This window comes from Panthera pardus, unplaced genomic scaffold (genome assembly GCF_024362965.1).
Source record: "Panthera pardus isolate Hobbes unplaced genomic scaffold, ASM2436296v1 HiC_scaffold_6, whole genome shotgun sequence".
In the NCBI taxonomy this organism is placed as follows: domain Eukaryota; kingdom Metazoa; phylum Chordata; class Mammalia; order Carnivora; family Felidae; genus Panthera; species Panthera pardus.
The window spans coordinates 134,851,358-134,868,157 of NW_026526991.1; the positions used below are offsets into that span (position 1 = coordinate 134,851,358).

Consider the following 16,800-nt stretch of genomic DNA (forward strand, 5'->3'; position numbering starts at 1 on the left):
ACCCACGGCGATTAACGAAATAAATTGCCCAGAGAGAAATCGCTGTTAATCACGGGGAAGACATTTTCCCTCTGCAAGTGTAATTAGGGACTGGCACAGGCCGCTGGGTTAGCGTCAGTGGCCGTCCCCCCCGGGGAGGCGGGTGCCCACACATCCAGGGTGGGCCATCGCCCCTGCGATTGGGTTCATTATCGGTGCTCTGGGTCAAGGAAGCACCGTCTCTGAAGGATTTGTATCCAGATCATGGGCAGAGCTCCATACTTCTTCCCTAATAACCAGTTCTGGGACTGGAGATGAGTCTTATCTCAGAGTCATCTCAGTCTCAGGACTTTGGAAAGGCCCCGACTGAATCCTCAGCCCCCGCGCATCGGCAGACGGACCCCGTCAGAGGCTCCGGGCCTCGGTGAGGACCTTTCTTGGTCTCGTGTGGCACACGTATTGAGTATAGATAGCAGATATCCATTGAGGGAACAGACCCTGTTGCAGAGCAAATATCAGACTATCTTCCTCCCGGTGGCTGTTCTCCCCTCCCTGCCACCCCCCCCCCCCCATGTGTCACTTTGTGAAAGCTGCTTGTTTTGTGGAAACAAACACATTTTGGCTTCTTTTTGGCTCAGTGCAGCCAGTGGAAAAGCCAAGTTGAATCCCATTCTATTTCATGAATCATCCTTCGATCTGCCAGCCGAATTCTGGCTGAGGACACTTGTTTTAGGAGAATGAGGTGCGGAGGGAGAAGCAAGCATGTTGATTCTCGGATCCCAGGCCATTTGTGGTGTAGTTAGAAACACAATGTTTTGACTGAAAAGCTGATCACATCTGAGATGGGTGTCAGCAAGGCAAGATAAATATTGAGCTTTGTGGTGTAATTTAATAGAACCAGAGCTTCGAGGATGAGCCATTTCAAGTGCTGTGCTCTTGGTATGAAATCACTCTTCCCCCCCCCCCCCAAAGCTCCTTTATAAAAACGGAGATAAGAAGTCACTCTAGAAAGTTCCACCGCCTGATATGAAGATGTATGAATATGAATAGGTGCTTCATATGTGGATGATTTTTAACTAGATACAAAATACTACTCACAATATGAACTTCATGATGGATATGTATGAATAATGAATACGTACTCCATATGTGGATGATTTCCCACTAGACATCAGATACGGTCACTTGGGCATCTCATAGGCGGGGAGAGGGGAAACCCACCACACGCAATTGATCGGAAGGTCACAAAAGCCAAGATATGTTTTGGGAATTTAGTATTTTGAAAACGTGTGCCCTTCTCCCCATAAGAAGCCAATTTTATTGAAATGATAATATGTGTGACTGTGTAAAAGTTCGGTGTGGCTACTTCTGGCTTCACAGTGCTGGGATTTTATGAGAATGATAGGAAATCCTAGAATTTACTTTTCTAACGGACTGGCATAAATATAATGGCCTTCTTCGATTCACCTCCTGGTGTATTCGGTGCAACGTGACCCTATGAGTACCCTGTGATCAAGCCCATGTCTGTAGGTCCACTGTAGAGCATGAGCCTACGGTGATGTCTCCAAACGTATTTGTTGACTGAGTGAATGGAGACACGGCAGACCAAAAAAAAAAAAAAAAAAAAAAAAAGAATCTGGCATTAAGACAGAGGATCTAGTTTTGGTGGGTCTGTGTGCTCTATGTTTTCTCCCCACGATCTAGAGAGATGTCGCCCTTGTGTGCAGAAGTCCAAGTGTTTCAAATTAGGAAACCTCAGGGGAGGTGTGAGGTTCCCATCGCCGCACGATACGTTAGCACAAACGCGGCAGCTTGGAGCAGCACAGGGCACCAGCTTGGAGCTCTGTCACTTGTCCAGCACGGCTCACCTGGGTTCCCTGCTTCTGATCGCACAAGGCTGAACTCCGAGCTCTCCCCTGGAAGCTAGGGTCTTCGTCCCGGCCCGTGAGATTGTAGCAGAATCCGGTTAGTTACTTGTGGCGGTAAGACGGAGGTCCCCCTTTCCTTGCTGGCTCTCATCTCCTACTTCCATACAATCCGTCAGCCCTACTCAAGTGGCACGTGGTTTCTCGGAGTTCTGTCAGTTGTTTCTGTCACCATGCCATCTCCCTCCGCGTTGTCATTTACCTCCACGCGAGATCCCACGCGTGGCTCATCTCCTTCGTGAAGCCTCCTTAGATTCCTGAGCCACGGTGGGCTTTTCCTGTGTTATGCGTGCTGCTTCTGACACGCTTTGTCTTTAGACAACTTATTTAGACGATTTAAAGTTCTTTGCGTAGTTCACTTTACAGATCCACGCTACCTAAATTTGTAACATCACACATAAAGGGGACGAGGCCATTAATATCACCAGTTAGTCACCTGGAATCTTCCTTAGAGATCACGTTGTCTAAACCTATAGTTTTAAACGCACAACAGGCTCCAAGGTTCATCCGAGTCTTAGAGACAGAGCTCTCCCTCATGTCTCCTGTGGCCTTTAGTGGTGATTCGCTAATTATTTGAGAAAGAAAAAAAAAAAAGGAAGGCAATATGGAGGAAGGGAAGGAGGAAAGGAAGAAGGAAGAATGTTGATATTTTTCCTCCAGAAGCTTTTCTACGTGTGTCTCCTACATGGAGAACTACGTAAGTGCTAATTATTCAGTCCTCTGCTGTACCCCTGGAGGAATATTTCTCAAAAGTGTGCTCCAAATTATCCCAAGATTCCGACACCAGCAGAAGCATATCACAGGAGTCTGAGGACGTTGTGCAAAGATGTCTCTTATAAGCAAGATGCTTTACAGTTGTATGTTTTCCTCCTAGATTAATGCAAAATTTGTATTCGCCATAAGATATGTCCCTTTAAAATAAACATAGAGAACAGAGGTGCCTGGGTGGCTCAGTCGGTGATGCATCCGACTTCAGCTCAGGTCCTGATCTCGAGGTTCGTGAGTTTGAGCCCCGCGTCGGGCTCTGTGCTGACAGCTCAGAGCCTGGAGTCTGCTTTGGATTCTGGGTCTCCCTCTCTCTGCTCCTCCCCCCACTCATTCTCTCTCCTTCTCTCTCTCTCTCTCTCAAAGATTAATAAACATTAAAAAAACTTACAAAAATAAGCATAGACAACAAACATGGAAGTTAGTATTTTCCCTCACCGTGTCCTTGCGTGAAAGCAATGGGGATGGGGTCAAGTTCTCTTCCATGATCTTGGCGACTCCCAGACATAACCGCCGAGGCAAACAGACCCATCTTTCAGTTAGAGTGCTTGATGTATGGAATGTTTCGGGTCAGATTTTATTTGAGCAGTAGGTTCAATATCGAAAAGAAATGGAAGACTAACGTGTAGGCCAATGTTTTGTGATTTGTGTACGTGTGTGTGCGTTTAGGAAGCCAGAGTTTAGGGCAGATCAAAACCATGTGATGTAACTGGAACACGTGTTTGGGGAAGATGCATGTAAACCACATAAATTCCGGTGGACACAGCAGAAGTAACACACAAGCTCATCTGCTTCCTCCCCAACAGTTCACTAAGATGATATGATCACACGCACACACACACACACACACACACACAGGGACACATTAAAGAGCAGACAAGGACACAGCAACTGAATTTTGGAAAGCAGTTGAGGAAGAATACCCGGTTTAGCAAAATGAAAAATCAAGGCTTAACCTCAAGCAGGCGGTTGGGGGAGCTTCTAAATAAGCTTATTCATATCTTAGAACCGCAGAAACACTCGACCTGGAGGCACCTGCTTTGTCTGAAAATGATGGGGCTCAGAACAGACGGATTGAATGGAATGCTGAATAAGAAGTTAGACACTTCAGACCCTCTGCCCTGTCATGCCCAGTCTACAGACTGCCCTTCTGCCATCCTGACATTAGCAACCTATTGTGGTTAACCATGGCCCAGAATGACTTTGGACATGAAGACACCAGGGACGCCATTCTGAAAACAGGAGGTTTAAGTGAGAGTCTAAGCACTGCGTGTTGAACCCACAATCTCTGAGCCTTCTTCCCCACTCATCGTCCAAAATGTTACCAGTAGGAATCATAGCCCCCTCCTCGGACAAGACATTGGTGGAGACCATCTGGAAAATTCAGTCTAAGAGACGTAATGGATAGATGGCAGTTTCTCCGTGAACGTCTCCATTGGAATGACCCTACAATGACATCTATCAACTGACAAGCACACCCGCACTCACAGCTTTTGGTGACTACGTTAGCGCCTCCCTCTCCAATGCGAGTAGGTGCCACAAACCACCATTTTGTGAGGATATTTAACATAGAAGACAGAGTACAAACCAACAAAGGAGCTCGGAGAAAACAGAGATAGACCTGTTTTCTAAAAGAGAAGTGTTAGCTTCTGGCAAACAGGAATTAGGACAGAAAATAAGACGCAGCAGGGATTTTATTTTATTAGGAGCCTGCTAGGTCTCCTGGGCTATGTCATATACAATTTTTGACCAAAAAAATTAAAATTAAATTGAAGAGCAGAAATAGAACGCCTCATATTTAAAAAAAAATTATTGTTAATTGGACGCACTTGAACCTCCACACTGATGCCATGGGCACCTTTGCTGTAGAAATGACCACATAAGTGTTCACCCTTCTGGCTCCTTTTTAAAGTCTCTGCGAAGTCAGGAGCGACATCTTAACTGCTTCGCAATGAGATGATAAGGGAAGGAGATTATATGGGAATCTCGTAGATACCAGCACTGATACAAACAGCAGAGCAGGGTTTTCTGCGTGGACACTTGGATGCCACTTTTTCTCTTTGGGGATTATCTTACTGTGCCTGGACAGCAGATCCTTGCGGATCGCTTCTGCTTTTGAAAGAAATTGGGCTCCTCGCTATTTGCTTGGCCTGACTGAGTCAATGCGAGGTTTATTCTCTGTTCTACGTTCGTAAACCTCTTCCCGCGTTCACAGTTGCTCTGGTGACAGGTCAGCCCTCTTGGCCCAGTGCCTGCTGCTCGTAAATCCCTATTCTTTTCATAGTAGCGTAGAACTCCTTCTTTCCTTTACTTGCTCTTTGATTTCCTTACTCACCTTCTTCCTTAGCGTTTCTTCCTTTTTCTCCCTCATTCTACCCGTGCCTCTTTTTTCACCAGCCGGCCTCCAAAGGATTGAGTTTATAAAATTAATTCGACAGTTCATTTTGATCAATTTGTCACATTCCTAAATACCTAAACAGAAACGATTCTTGTGTAATAGGCCCCAAAATATGAACTTTATATTTTTATGCTATTCAATGTGAAGAAACAATCCATTAAAAAATATTTTTAATGTTTATTTATTTTTGAGAGAGAGAGAGAGAGAGAGAGAACATGGGAGGGGGAGGGGCAGAGAGAGAAGGAGACACAGAATCTGAAACAGGCTCCAGGCTCCGAGCCGTCAGCACAGAGCCTGACGCGGGGCTTGAACTCATGGACCACGAGATCATGACCTGAGCCGAAGTCGGACACCCAACCGACTGAGCCACCCAGGCGCCCCAGAAACAATCCCCTTTTTAGTGCGGACAGCAGTCACAAATGTTTGCTTTTTTCCCGCTGGGTCTGTACATTTCTCCTCTCCTTCTAGGCCAGCTGGGCTGGCTTCGTGGTCCTTTAACAGAACGTAGCCCTAAATGTACCGGTACAAGCACATTTTTTGCAGACATCAGAAAAGGTGACAAGTTGCTTATGATTTCCTTTCGATGAAGTACCTCACAAGACTCACGAGAATTCTTTAGATTTCAGTAAGGATAAATAAAAAAGAAAAAGAAAAAAATATAAAGCTTTCTAGTAATGTTTTTGTCTTTTGGGGAGACTGATTAAACATCTGGCATTATAGAAAAAGCTCGAAGATTTTGGGTGATACGGGAGCTGAATCAGGCAACTGCGTGCACAAAGCCACAGAAAAGGTGGTGATGGGCAGTTGAACTACAGAGAAAGACCGTGGAAAGCACGTAACAAGAATGGCCTCTACCCGCCCTGAGGGTAGGAAAACGTGAGACCTAACTCCATCGCAATGCGTGACACATTCTCAGAGCGACCCGTGTCACCATTTGGAACTCAGGCCTGAAGCACAGTGGCCCATTCTGGAGAAGTCACAGGAGAGTAGTGAGTCAAGACCTGGCTTGGCTCCAGACGTGGGCAGAGAGCGGTGCTGGGAGGGGGGATGGTCATAAAAAGGTGGTCTTTTTACTAAGTTTATTTATTTATTTTGAGAGAGCGAGAGAATCTCACGCAGGCTCCAAGCAGAGCCCAACCTGGGGCTCGATCTCCCGAACCATGAGAGCATGACCCGAGTGGAGATAAAGAGTGGGAAGCTTAACTGTCTGAGCCACTCGGGCTGCCTAAACAATATTTGAATCAATGCGCGATGGTGTATTGTGTAATACATATGCATGCCATTAAGAAAACTTTAGGGGCCCCTGGGTGGCTCAGTCGGTTAAAGTGTCCAGCTCTTGATTTCAGCTCAGGTCGTGATCTCATGGTTCATGAGTTCGAGTCCCTCGTCGGGCTCTATGCTGACAGTGCAGAGCCTGCCTGGGATTTTCTCTCTCTCTCCTTCTCTCTCTGCCCTCTCTCTCTCTCTCAAAATAAAGAAAGAAAGAAAATTTAAAGGTTTCAGGATGCTTTATTTTTTGAGGGTAGACCGAGAAGTAGATATTATATTTATGTTTACCCTTCTATCGGATATGATTCAGTTTTCAAAAGTTTGCGTGCTAAATGGGTGAACTTCTCTTATCTGGAAAATTTCATGAAGCGTGACGCTTCATTTCCCAAGATGCCCAATGAAGTGTTGCTAGGTATATTCTGATTATTGGTTTTCCTTTAAACTGCTTCTTAAATTCTCACTTATTCTAAATCTTTGCCCTGAACTCCAATTTTCTCCATTTCATCCTTTTTCATGGTTAAAAGCAAAACCATCGATACTTTTAGATGAAAACTGTTTGCAGTAGCACGCTGAGATACTCTGGCTTGAAGGCACCGATTGATTTGTGTCTAAAGAGAAATGCAAACCACATCAATCGCGTCTCTTCTTTCTGCGGAGCGAGTGTCCAAGTGCCTCCTTAGAGCCTCCAGCTTCTCTTCTGGCACCTGTTGTCTCACCCAATTTCATTAGCTGTCTTCTTCCAACGGATGAAATTATATTTCTGCGGTGCCCCCACAAGCAATCAGAGAAAACACTGCGGCTCCGTCTCAAAGCCTGGGCATCATCAGAACCCTGTCCAGTGCCAAGAGGTGATACAGCAGAGTTGTTACTTTTTCTCTAGTCTGACAGCATCCAGAGAATCTCCAGAAAAGGCAAGGGGTAGGTGCCAAACGGTGAAATTCCAGACTTAGCCACTGGTAATTTAAAAGTTTTATTGCAGATAATGTGACCCTACTAAAATTTTGCTTTCTGATGGTGCCTTGACTTCCAGGTGCTTGGGCTCTAGGAGAAAAGGGTTATTTGGTCTGATTCTGCAGCTCAACCTCTCACCATGCTCAGATCACACTTTTGTTGGAAGATCTGCCTGTCCTCCTGGAAACGTGTTCACCCATCATGCATTATGGTTTCCTCTTAATCTTTATTTTATTATGTTCCCACATAACGCCATATGATACCATGAAAATACAGAGAACTCAGCAAGCAATGCTCTAACAACAAAATTGACTGTGTGTGTGTGTGTGTCTCTGTGTGTGTATGTGTGTGTGTGTGTGTGTGTGTGTAAAGGGCACCAACAGGTGTGATAAGGGCACAACAAGTAATTTAATGCCATGGAAAAATGAGTTAAAATTCTGGATGCTTCTCACTTACTCTTAGGGATTCATTTCGAGCTTTAAGATTTAAAGAAATTCTCCAATGCCTGGTGAAATAAATTTCAACTGTATTGATTCTGAGATCATCGTATTGTTGGAAAGTGGATCTAAAATGAGTTCATTCCTGGGCTAATCCTAGTTGAATGTGTGAACTCAGCCATTAGTTTGTGGTATCCAGACATGTTTATCTACGCGTGTTCGCTCCATGCCCACAGGACTGTCTCCTTGCCTCCCTGCCTCTCAGGCAGGAGTATTCTCCTCCCCGCTTCTTTCTTTTCATTCCTAGTCAAAACCTAACAGCAGAAGGGAGGGAAAAGGGTCTGATCACAGAGAAATGTCAATGATTACCATTTAGAGACCTCTCTATACCAACCCCAGGATATTTCCAATTTCCTGGGGCTCAAAACTTACACATAGGAAGTAAAGATCTGCTGTGGAATTTTGGGCAAAAACCAGTGGCTAGTTGGGTGATCTCTTTTAATAATCCGGATCGATTTTTGTGGACATCATTCATTGTGTTTATGACTTATTGTGGGTTCCCATGACTAGGGTGGTTTTTACTTTGGATGTGAGGGCCAGATTTGACGTTAGATGCTGGCATTCTTGGGCATATTTTCTTTCCAAGCTTTACAAATGTCACTTCCTCTATAACCTAAATTGCAAATTTGGCCCACGTTATGAGCTGAATGCTTGTCTCCCTCCCAAATTCACATGTTGAAGCCCTAACCCCCAATGTGATGGTATTTGGAGTTGGGACCTTTGGGAGCCAATTAGGCTTAGATGAGTCGTGAAAGTAGGGCTTTCGTGATGGCGTTAGCGTCTTTATAAGAAAAGGAAGAGAGACCAGGAGTTATTCTCTCTGCCCTGTGAGGACACAGGGAGAGTGCTCTCACCAGGAACCGAATCATCTGCCATCTTGTTCTTGGACTTTCCAGCCTTCAGGGCTGTGATAAGATACAGTTCTGTTGTTTACACCACCCAGTCCATGGGATTTTGTTATAATAGCCCAAGCCGACTACCACAGCTGACGTATCTGGGCTGGCTACCCCAATTCTGAATCGATCACCCCAACAGAGCAAGAGCCTATAGTCTGATGAGCCGAGGAGCATTGTGCACGTGGTCTATCACGCTTGCTAATGCTACTAAGACGAAACTACAGGTAACAGAGAAAGCGGTGAACTTTACAAAGAGGGATAACTGAAAGGAGTATTGTTAAAAGTTGCGATCGCTTGAACGTGAATAAATAAATACGCCAAACTAAAATTACGGCAAAACAAAAGGTGAAAAAGACGGCCAAAGAAGTTGGGGTAAAATAATACGTAACAGGAGATTTACCGTCTGAATCACGTGTAAGTGAGCGGCTGGGTAGCGTGAAGTGCCCTCGTGTTGTTCGCCATTATTGCCACCAACCATCTGCAGAACACTCTTCATATAAAACCGAAACTCGGTACCTGTTAAATAATAACTCCTCTTCCCCTCCCCTGCCCGGTCCCTGGCGCCTGCCATTCTGTGTCCATGAATTTGATCATTCCAGGTACCTCACGGCAGTGGAATCATTCGGTATTAGTGTTTTTGCGACTGGCTTATTGCAGTTAACATAACGCCCTCAAGGTTCATCCAGTGTGCATGTGTCAAAATTTTCGTCTTTTCTTGGTGATGAAGAATATTCCAACATCTGGACGTACAGCATTTTGCTGATCCACCCTCCCGCCCGTCCATGGACACGAGGGCTGTTTCCACCTTTTGGCTACTATGCATAATGCCTCTCTGGACGTGGGTGCATGGGTATATCTTTGAGACCCTGCTTTCAATTCGTTTGGGTACATATTGAGAAATGGAACTCCTGGATCACATAGTAATTCTTACTTTTTTGAGCAGAAGGGGGCATTTTGAACGTCCTCTTCAGATCACAGACAACAGAACTGCATATGCATTTGTCTGCTGGTGCCTGAGCACACTCTGTTGCTGACAGAAAGCCTCTTCTTTGCGTTGATGGAAGAAAGGAAGTAGGAACTAAACATAGCCGCTTTGAATATTATGGTAGAACCAAGGAGCACCTGGGTGACTCAGTCGGTTAAGTGTCTGACTCTTGATTTTAGCTCAGGTCATGATCTCATGGTTAGTGAGTTCGAGCTCCACATCAGGCTCTGTGCTAACAGTGTGGAGCCTGCTTGGGTTTCTCTCTCTCTCTCTCTCTGCTCTCCTGTGCTTTTGCTCTCTCTGTCTCAACATAAATAAATAAACTTTTAAAAAAGAACCAAGAACCACAGAATCGTGGATACATAAAGTCAGGATGGCCCTTCAACGGTCGGTTTGGTGACCTGCCTTTCTGCCACTGTCCTCACATAACAATGTCATCCATTTTACATAAATGTGTGAAGTCACACAACTAGAAAATGATGGAATAGAGCTTACACGTGAGTGTCGTGTTTCCTGGTACAGTGTCTTTCTTTCATGATGCCATTTCTTTATTCTCAGAATCCTAGAATTAGAGGATATTGACTTAGAGACCAGATAAGTCGGTAGTTTTCAAACTTTTAAAAATGGAGAGTTCCTTTGTTCAAATACAGAGTCACACAAAAATGCCAGGGCATCTTGGATACAGAAGCAGTGCATCTGGACTCTTTGTTTTCCTTTATCTGGATCTGGAGAGAGCTTTGCAAGTCTCTAGGAAGCAATTTGAAACTCCCAGGTCAATGTCTTCATTTTGCAATGAAGGAGACAAGCTTTGTGGGCAAGGGTGGGTTGGGAGTTGAGGTTGTTTTCCCAAGACTGTTAAAATATTGTGGGCAAGCTTGCTCTAGAACACACACTAACAAGGGCTGCTTCCTTAGCACTCTCACGATTATGTAATGCTACTTAAGCTTCAGTCAGCCGTGCTTTTATCTAAATCTTAAAAAAAAAAAGAGAAATGCCACCCGGGAGCTATTTGCTGCTCTTCATAAGGTAAAAACTCTGTTTTCTGGAGAATCTGTTTTCACATTCTTGCACCTCTCTGTAAGAAGCAGAGAAATTACGTTTTCTTCGATTTTAGAAGGCACTGAGTTGTTTTGGAGTTAATGGTGACATTCTTGTGTATATTTAGAGCTTTTAAAAGTTTATTTATTTATTTTAAGAGAGAGAGCACACAGGGAGGGGCAGAGAGGGAGGGAGAGAGAATCCCAAGCAGGCTCCGTGCTGCCAGAGCAGAGCTCAACGCGAGGCTCAATCTCACAAACCATGAGATGATGACTGGAGCCGAAATCAAGAGTTGGATGCCCCACCAACCGAGCCACCCAGGCGCCCTTGTTGTGTATATTTCAGGGAAAGACAGAGAAACAATGGAAACTACTTCCCCTCACCCTGTCACTATAGCTCCTGGAACTGGGCAAACCCAAGTTCCCCAACGCCCCTAAGTGAAATCAGCAAGAGGACACCATGTTTGAATTTCTCAACATGCAACTCATCAGTCTCTCAGCTCCCATGTCTTCATCTGGCACATAAAGATTTTGATGTCTTCATTTGATGCTTCTAGTTCACGGTCCTTCTCTGCGTAGCTACTAAGAATTTGGGTTTAGTTCATCCTTTTGGGAAGACTTTATCTTTCTGTTAGTTTTGCCTGTCTTGATTGGTCCAGTCATGGTCATTCCTTAAGACAGAATGATGACTCCAGTAGAATTCCAAAAGTTCTTGCAGTCCAGTTTTCCTGAACCTTGCAAGTTCTAGAACATTAAGGTGTATAAAAATAGTAAGTCGCTGACTTTCCCTACAGGGGAGACCCAAGCATTCTCTTTATTTAAATAATAAAAATAAATATTGCCCCTGAAGTTAGGATTAGGGTTAGGACTGGTTTCTGCCTGTAGGGATGCATAGGTGGGGAGAAACGAGCCATCTCTGTTGCAACGCACTGCTTCTAGCTTTCTTCCCCACAAGGCCTTCCCCTACCAAGGCAGCAACACAAGCCATGAATAGGCTCTCAGAGTTCATGGTTATACCCATCAATCTGCTACTCTATCTATAGGTTAGAGCTTATGGCAGAACATTAGGGTGAAGAAGCATTCTTTTTCATTCTCTATGGGCTTTTTTTTATTTTTGAGAGAGAGAGAGAGCATGTGGGGAAGGGGCAGAGAGAGAGGGGGACAGAAGATCTGAAGGGGGCTTGGCGTGGACAGCAGGGAGCTCTATGTGGGGCTTGAACTCATGAACCGTGAGATCATGACCTGAGCCAAAGTCAGACGGCTCAACCGACTGAGCCACCCAGGTGCCCTGAGAAAAAGAGAATCTTAAGCAGGCTCCACACTCAGCACAGATCCCAATGTGGGACTTGATCCCAGAACTCTGAGATCCTGAGGAGCCAAAAATCGAACGTTGGGTGCTCAACCTACTGAACCACACAGGCGCCCCTCTTTATGGGTTTTCATTTCACTTTCTAAGAGGGTAAAAGGCTTTCAATCCTGCATGACTCTTTGGAACTTTCTTCCTTCTTCCCTCTTCTCCATTCTCCCATGGGTAGTGGGGACACTGAAGAAGTGACCAAGGGCAGGGCCCCAGTGAAGAAGAGAATCATCCTACTTCCCTGTTCCTTGAACCTACTTCCTTTGTTCTCAGCCTAAAAACGAAGACGTCAGCTGCTTTTGTGGAGGATGCTTAAGGAGTTCCCTATAATCATCGGGTGGTATGATCAAAATCAGTGGTGGTTAAAAGCAATGTCTTTCAGGATGCAAAATATTCTGGTGGCGTTCAGAACTTGCCTTCATAGATCTCACGTCTCTCAGGGAAACAGAAATTGAAAAAGTAATTTCATGGGACGTTAGGGACAATTTACGAGGGGAGAAAGATTATGAAAGTGGGTGACCCTTGGCTTTCATGGGCCATAAACGACGATCAGAAACACTTTTTAAAATCAGAAGCACACAAACATCAAAAGCTCTATACAAGAATATAGATGATGAGGAATCCAAGTGGGAACCAGGGCTGATCAGTGGTTATAATCTTTCTAAATTAAACACGATGTTAGAACACATGTTGGGATCAGGAGAAAAGTCACCGTGGCAATGCGTGATGCAAAGGATACGCCTTGAAGAAACCACGCTGCTCTCTTGAAAGAGAAATGCTTAATACCACAGGTGCTTTGAGAGTTCTCCTTGAAAAGCATGCGGACTCGGAAACTGCAAGTGCTTTAGGAATTCCAGTTCTCCAAATGGGCAATATTTGTCAACACTGTTATTCTGTCAAATCACTCGTGCATTATCAATCGTGACGATTAGAAGAGACCTTGCAGATGTCGTCTTTTAAATTCTCTTGATGTGTCCGTCTCTGTTCTCCTGCTTCCCTCCCCCAATTTGTTTGACATGAAGATTTCTGAGACAAGTAAAACTTGGAGCTAACATGAGAATTGTGTTCTATGTGCCGGGTGCAGTGCTGAGCCATTTACTTGCCTCAGCTGACGCAGGACAGACCTCTTTTCTTATCTCTTTTCTAGATAGCGTATCAGGCTCAAAGGGTTTCATCATTTGCAGGGAAGTGTTGGAGTGGGTGTAGGTATGATTCCAGTGCTAGTATCATTGTGTTACATGATGTGTCCTCTCATATCTAATTAACTTAATTTTAGTCGTTCTGTTAAATAATTTCAACACACCTGATGGAAATTTAACGGGGGGACAGGGGGACATAAGAATCAAGTCCAGTAGGCTTCAAAGCACCGATGAACCTAAATTTTTTTTTAACATTTATTTATTTTTGAGAGACAGAGCGTGAGCAGGGGAGGGGCAGAGAGAGTGGGAGACACAGAACCCGAAGCAGGCTCCAGGCTCCGAGCTGTCAGCACAGAGCCCCACGCGGGGCTCGAACCCACGATCCGGGAGGTCATGACCCGAGCCCAAGTCGGACGCTCAACTGACTGAGCCATCCAGGTGTCCCAAAGCACATATGAACTTTAAAAGTTGGCGCTAAGTCCCACCATTAAGGCAGATGGGTGAATACAGCTGTGTCACTCAGCACCGGCCCGCATTGTCCCCCAAGGATCAAGTCTCTGGACCAAGCTTTTAGCTATCAAGGTGTCGATCCTTTCTTCCTGATGAAAAGCCGAGAAATGGAAAGGAGGCTCTGAGCGAAGGTGCTTGAAGAGGAAACAAAAGGGGGTAGGGTGACAGAGACTCAGCAGAGGCTTGGTCATTGTTGTGAAGACTTCTCGATAGACTTCCCTTTTTCAGCTTTATCGAGGTACAACCGCTAAAATGATAATATATTTAAAGCGCACAATATGATGATTCGACATATGCATACATTGTAAAAGGATGGTCACCATCCAGTTGATGAACATATCCATCACATCACATATTTACATTTTTTTGTGTGCGTGAGAACACGTAAACTCTCCTCTCTGAGCACATTTCACTTATAAAATAGAGTGTCGTCAACTACGGCCACCATGTTATACATTAGATGCTCAGACTTTACTCATTGTGTAACCGACAGTTTGTACCCATTTCCCAACATGTCCCCTTTTCCCTCAACCCCCAGCTCCGGGCAGCCACATTTCTATACTTTTTTTTTAAATATTTTTTTACGTTTATTTATTTTTGAGAGACAGAGCATGAGCGGGGGAGGGCAGAGAGAGAAGGAGACAGAATCAGAAGCAGGCTCCAGGCTCTGAGCGGTCAGCACAGAGCCTGACGCGGGGCTCGAACCCACGAACTGTAAGATTATGACCTGAGCCAAAGTCAGACGCTTCACTGACTAAGCCACCTGGGCGCCCCTCTATTCTTTATTTCTATGAGTTTGACTTTGTTTGTTTGTTTGTTTGTTTGTTTTAAAATTCCACATATAGGTGATACGTGCAGTCTTTGTCTTTCTCTGTCTGGCTTATTTTGTTTAGCACAATGCCCTCCAGTTTCGTCCATATTATCACAAATGACAGGATTTCCTTCTTTTTTAAGGCTGAGTGATATTCCATTTTGTGCATATTTATATCTATCTATCTATCTATCTATCTATCATGATTTTCCTATCTGTATCTATCACATTTTTAAAATATTTTTACGGTGCTCGCTTCGGCAGCACATATACTAAAATTGGAACGATACAGAGAAGATTAGCATGGCCCCTGCGCAAGGATGACACGCAAATTCGTGAAGCGTTCCATATAAAAAAAAATATTTTTACGAAGTGTTTTTCTAATGTTTATTTATTAATTGTTGAGAGAAGGAGAGAGAAAGAGAGAGAGAGAAAGAGATAGAGAGAGAGAGAGAGAGAGAGGAAGTGGGGAAGGGGCAGAGGGAGAGAGAGAATCTTAAGCAGTCTCCATGCCCAGCACCGAGCCTGACACAGGGCTTGATCTCATAGCCATGAAATCATGACCTGAGCCAAAATCAAGAGTTGGATGCTTAACTGACTGAGACACCCAGGTGCCCCTGTCCAATCAGTTTTTGATTTAATATCTGTACTTGTTATTGGTTTGTTCAGACTTTCTATTTCTTCATAATTTAGTCTTGGTAGGGTATGTGTTTTCAAGAATTTACCTACTCATTCTAGGTCGTCTAATTTATTGGCATGGCATATACTTGCTCATAGTTGTTGCTTAGTTGTTCCTTAGCATTTCTGTGTTATCAGTTGTAACTTTCATTTTTTATTTTATAAGTCTTCTCTCTTTTGTCTTAGTTTAACTGAAGGTTTGTCAACTTTATCTTTTCAGCAAGCAAATTTTTGGTTTCATTGATCTTTTCCATTGTCTTTCTAACCTCTAATCTCTGTGTCATTAATTTCCACTCTGATCTTTGTTATTTCCTTCCTTCTGCTAACTTTGGGCTTAAGTTATTTGTCTTTTACTCGTTCCTTGATGGTCAAGTTAGGTTGTTTTTTTGAGATCTCTCTTTTTTCTCTTTCATTTTTAAAAAAAAAATTATCTTTATTTTTGAGAGAGAGAGAAAGAGAGACAGAGAGATAGAGAGACAGAGAGACAGAGCACGAGCAGGGGAGGGGCAGACAGAGGGAGACACAGAATCCGAAGCAGGCTCGAGGCTCCGTGCTGTCAGCACAGAGCCCGATGCGGGGCTCGAACCCACAAACTGCGAGATCGTGACCTGAGCTGGAATCAGACGCTTAACTGAGTGAGCCACCCAGGTGCCCTCTTTTTTCTTAATGTAGGTGTTTATCACTATACGCTTCCCTCTTAGAACTGGTTTTACTACATCTCATCAGGTCTGAGATGTCGTGCTCCTGTTTTTATTTGTTGCAAGATATTTTCAAATTTCTCTTTTGATTTATTCTTTAATCCATTGGCTGTGCGGGAGTGTGTGGTTTAATCTCCACATATTTCACATGGATCTTTTCTTATGGGAACGCTTAGGAGAAATTGGGAACAAGCTTAGCCAAACAGTAATAAGTTTATCAGACTGCCTCCGTCAAGAAATTTTAATGACAGAAAATTGTTTCGTCTATAAATTTCATTTTAACCTAAGCAAGAGGGAGAGCGGGCTCTGTTCATCTTATTTTATAACTGGAGAGAAGACCCACAAGAAGTCAATGAAGATGCTACTATGTGTTGAACTGTGTCTCTGCCCCACCCCTGTCCCCCAATTTACATATTGAAATCTATCCCCAGTGCTTCACATGTGACCATATTTGGAGATAGTGTCTTTACAGAGGTAATTAAGTTAAAATGAGGTCATTAAGGTGGACCCTAATCCAATATGACTGGTGTCCTTATAAGAGGATTCCTCTGGATCCAGACATGTACAAAGGGAAGACAATGTGAAAACACAAGGAGAAGATGGCCATCTAGAAGCCAAGAAGAGCCTTGAAACAGACCCTTCCCTCACAACCCTTGGAAGGAACCAATCCTGGCAACACCTTGATCTCAGACTTCTAGACTTTAAAACTGTGAGAAGGTGGACACTTGGGTGACTCAGTCAGTTGAGCCTCTGACTTTGGCTCAGGTCGTGATCTCACGGTTCCTGGGTTCGAGCCCCGTGTTGGTCTCTGTGCTGACAGCTCGGAGCCTGAAGCCTGCTTCAGACTCTGTGTCTCCCTCTCTCTCTGCCCCTTGCCTGCCTGTGCTCTGTCTCTCTCTCTGTCT

General features: G+C 44.3%; 1 non-coding gene across 1 annotated transcript; it reads left to right on the forward strand.

Moving 5' to 3' along the window:
* The first annotated feature begins 14,767 nt into the window (after positions 1-14,767).
* LOC128775120 (U6 spliceosomal RNA) lies at positions 14,768-14,874 on the forward strand. Its single transcript, XR_008419772.1, has one exon. It is a non-coding gene; the product is annotated as a U6 spliceosomal RNA (small nuclear RNA).
* The last annotated feature ends 1,926 nt before the right edge of the window (positions 14,875-16,800 follow it).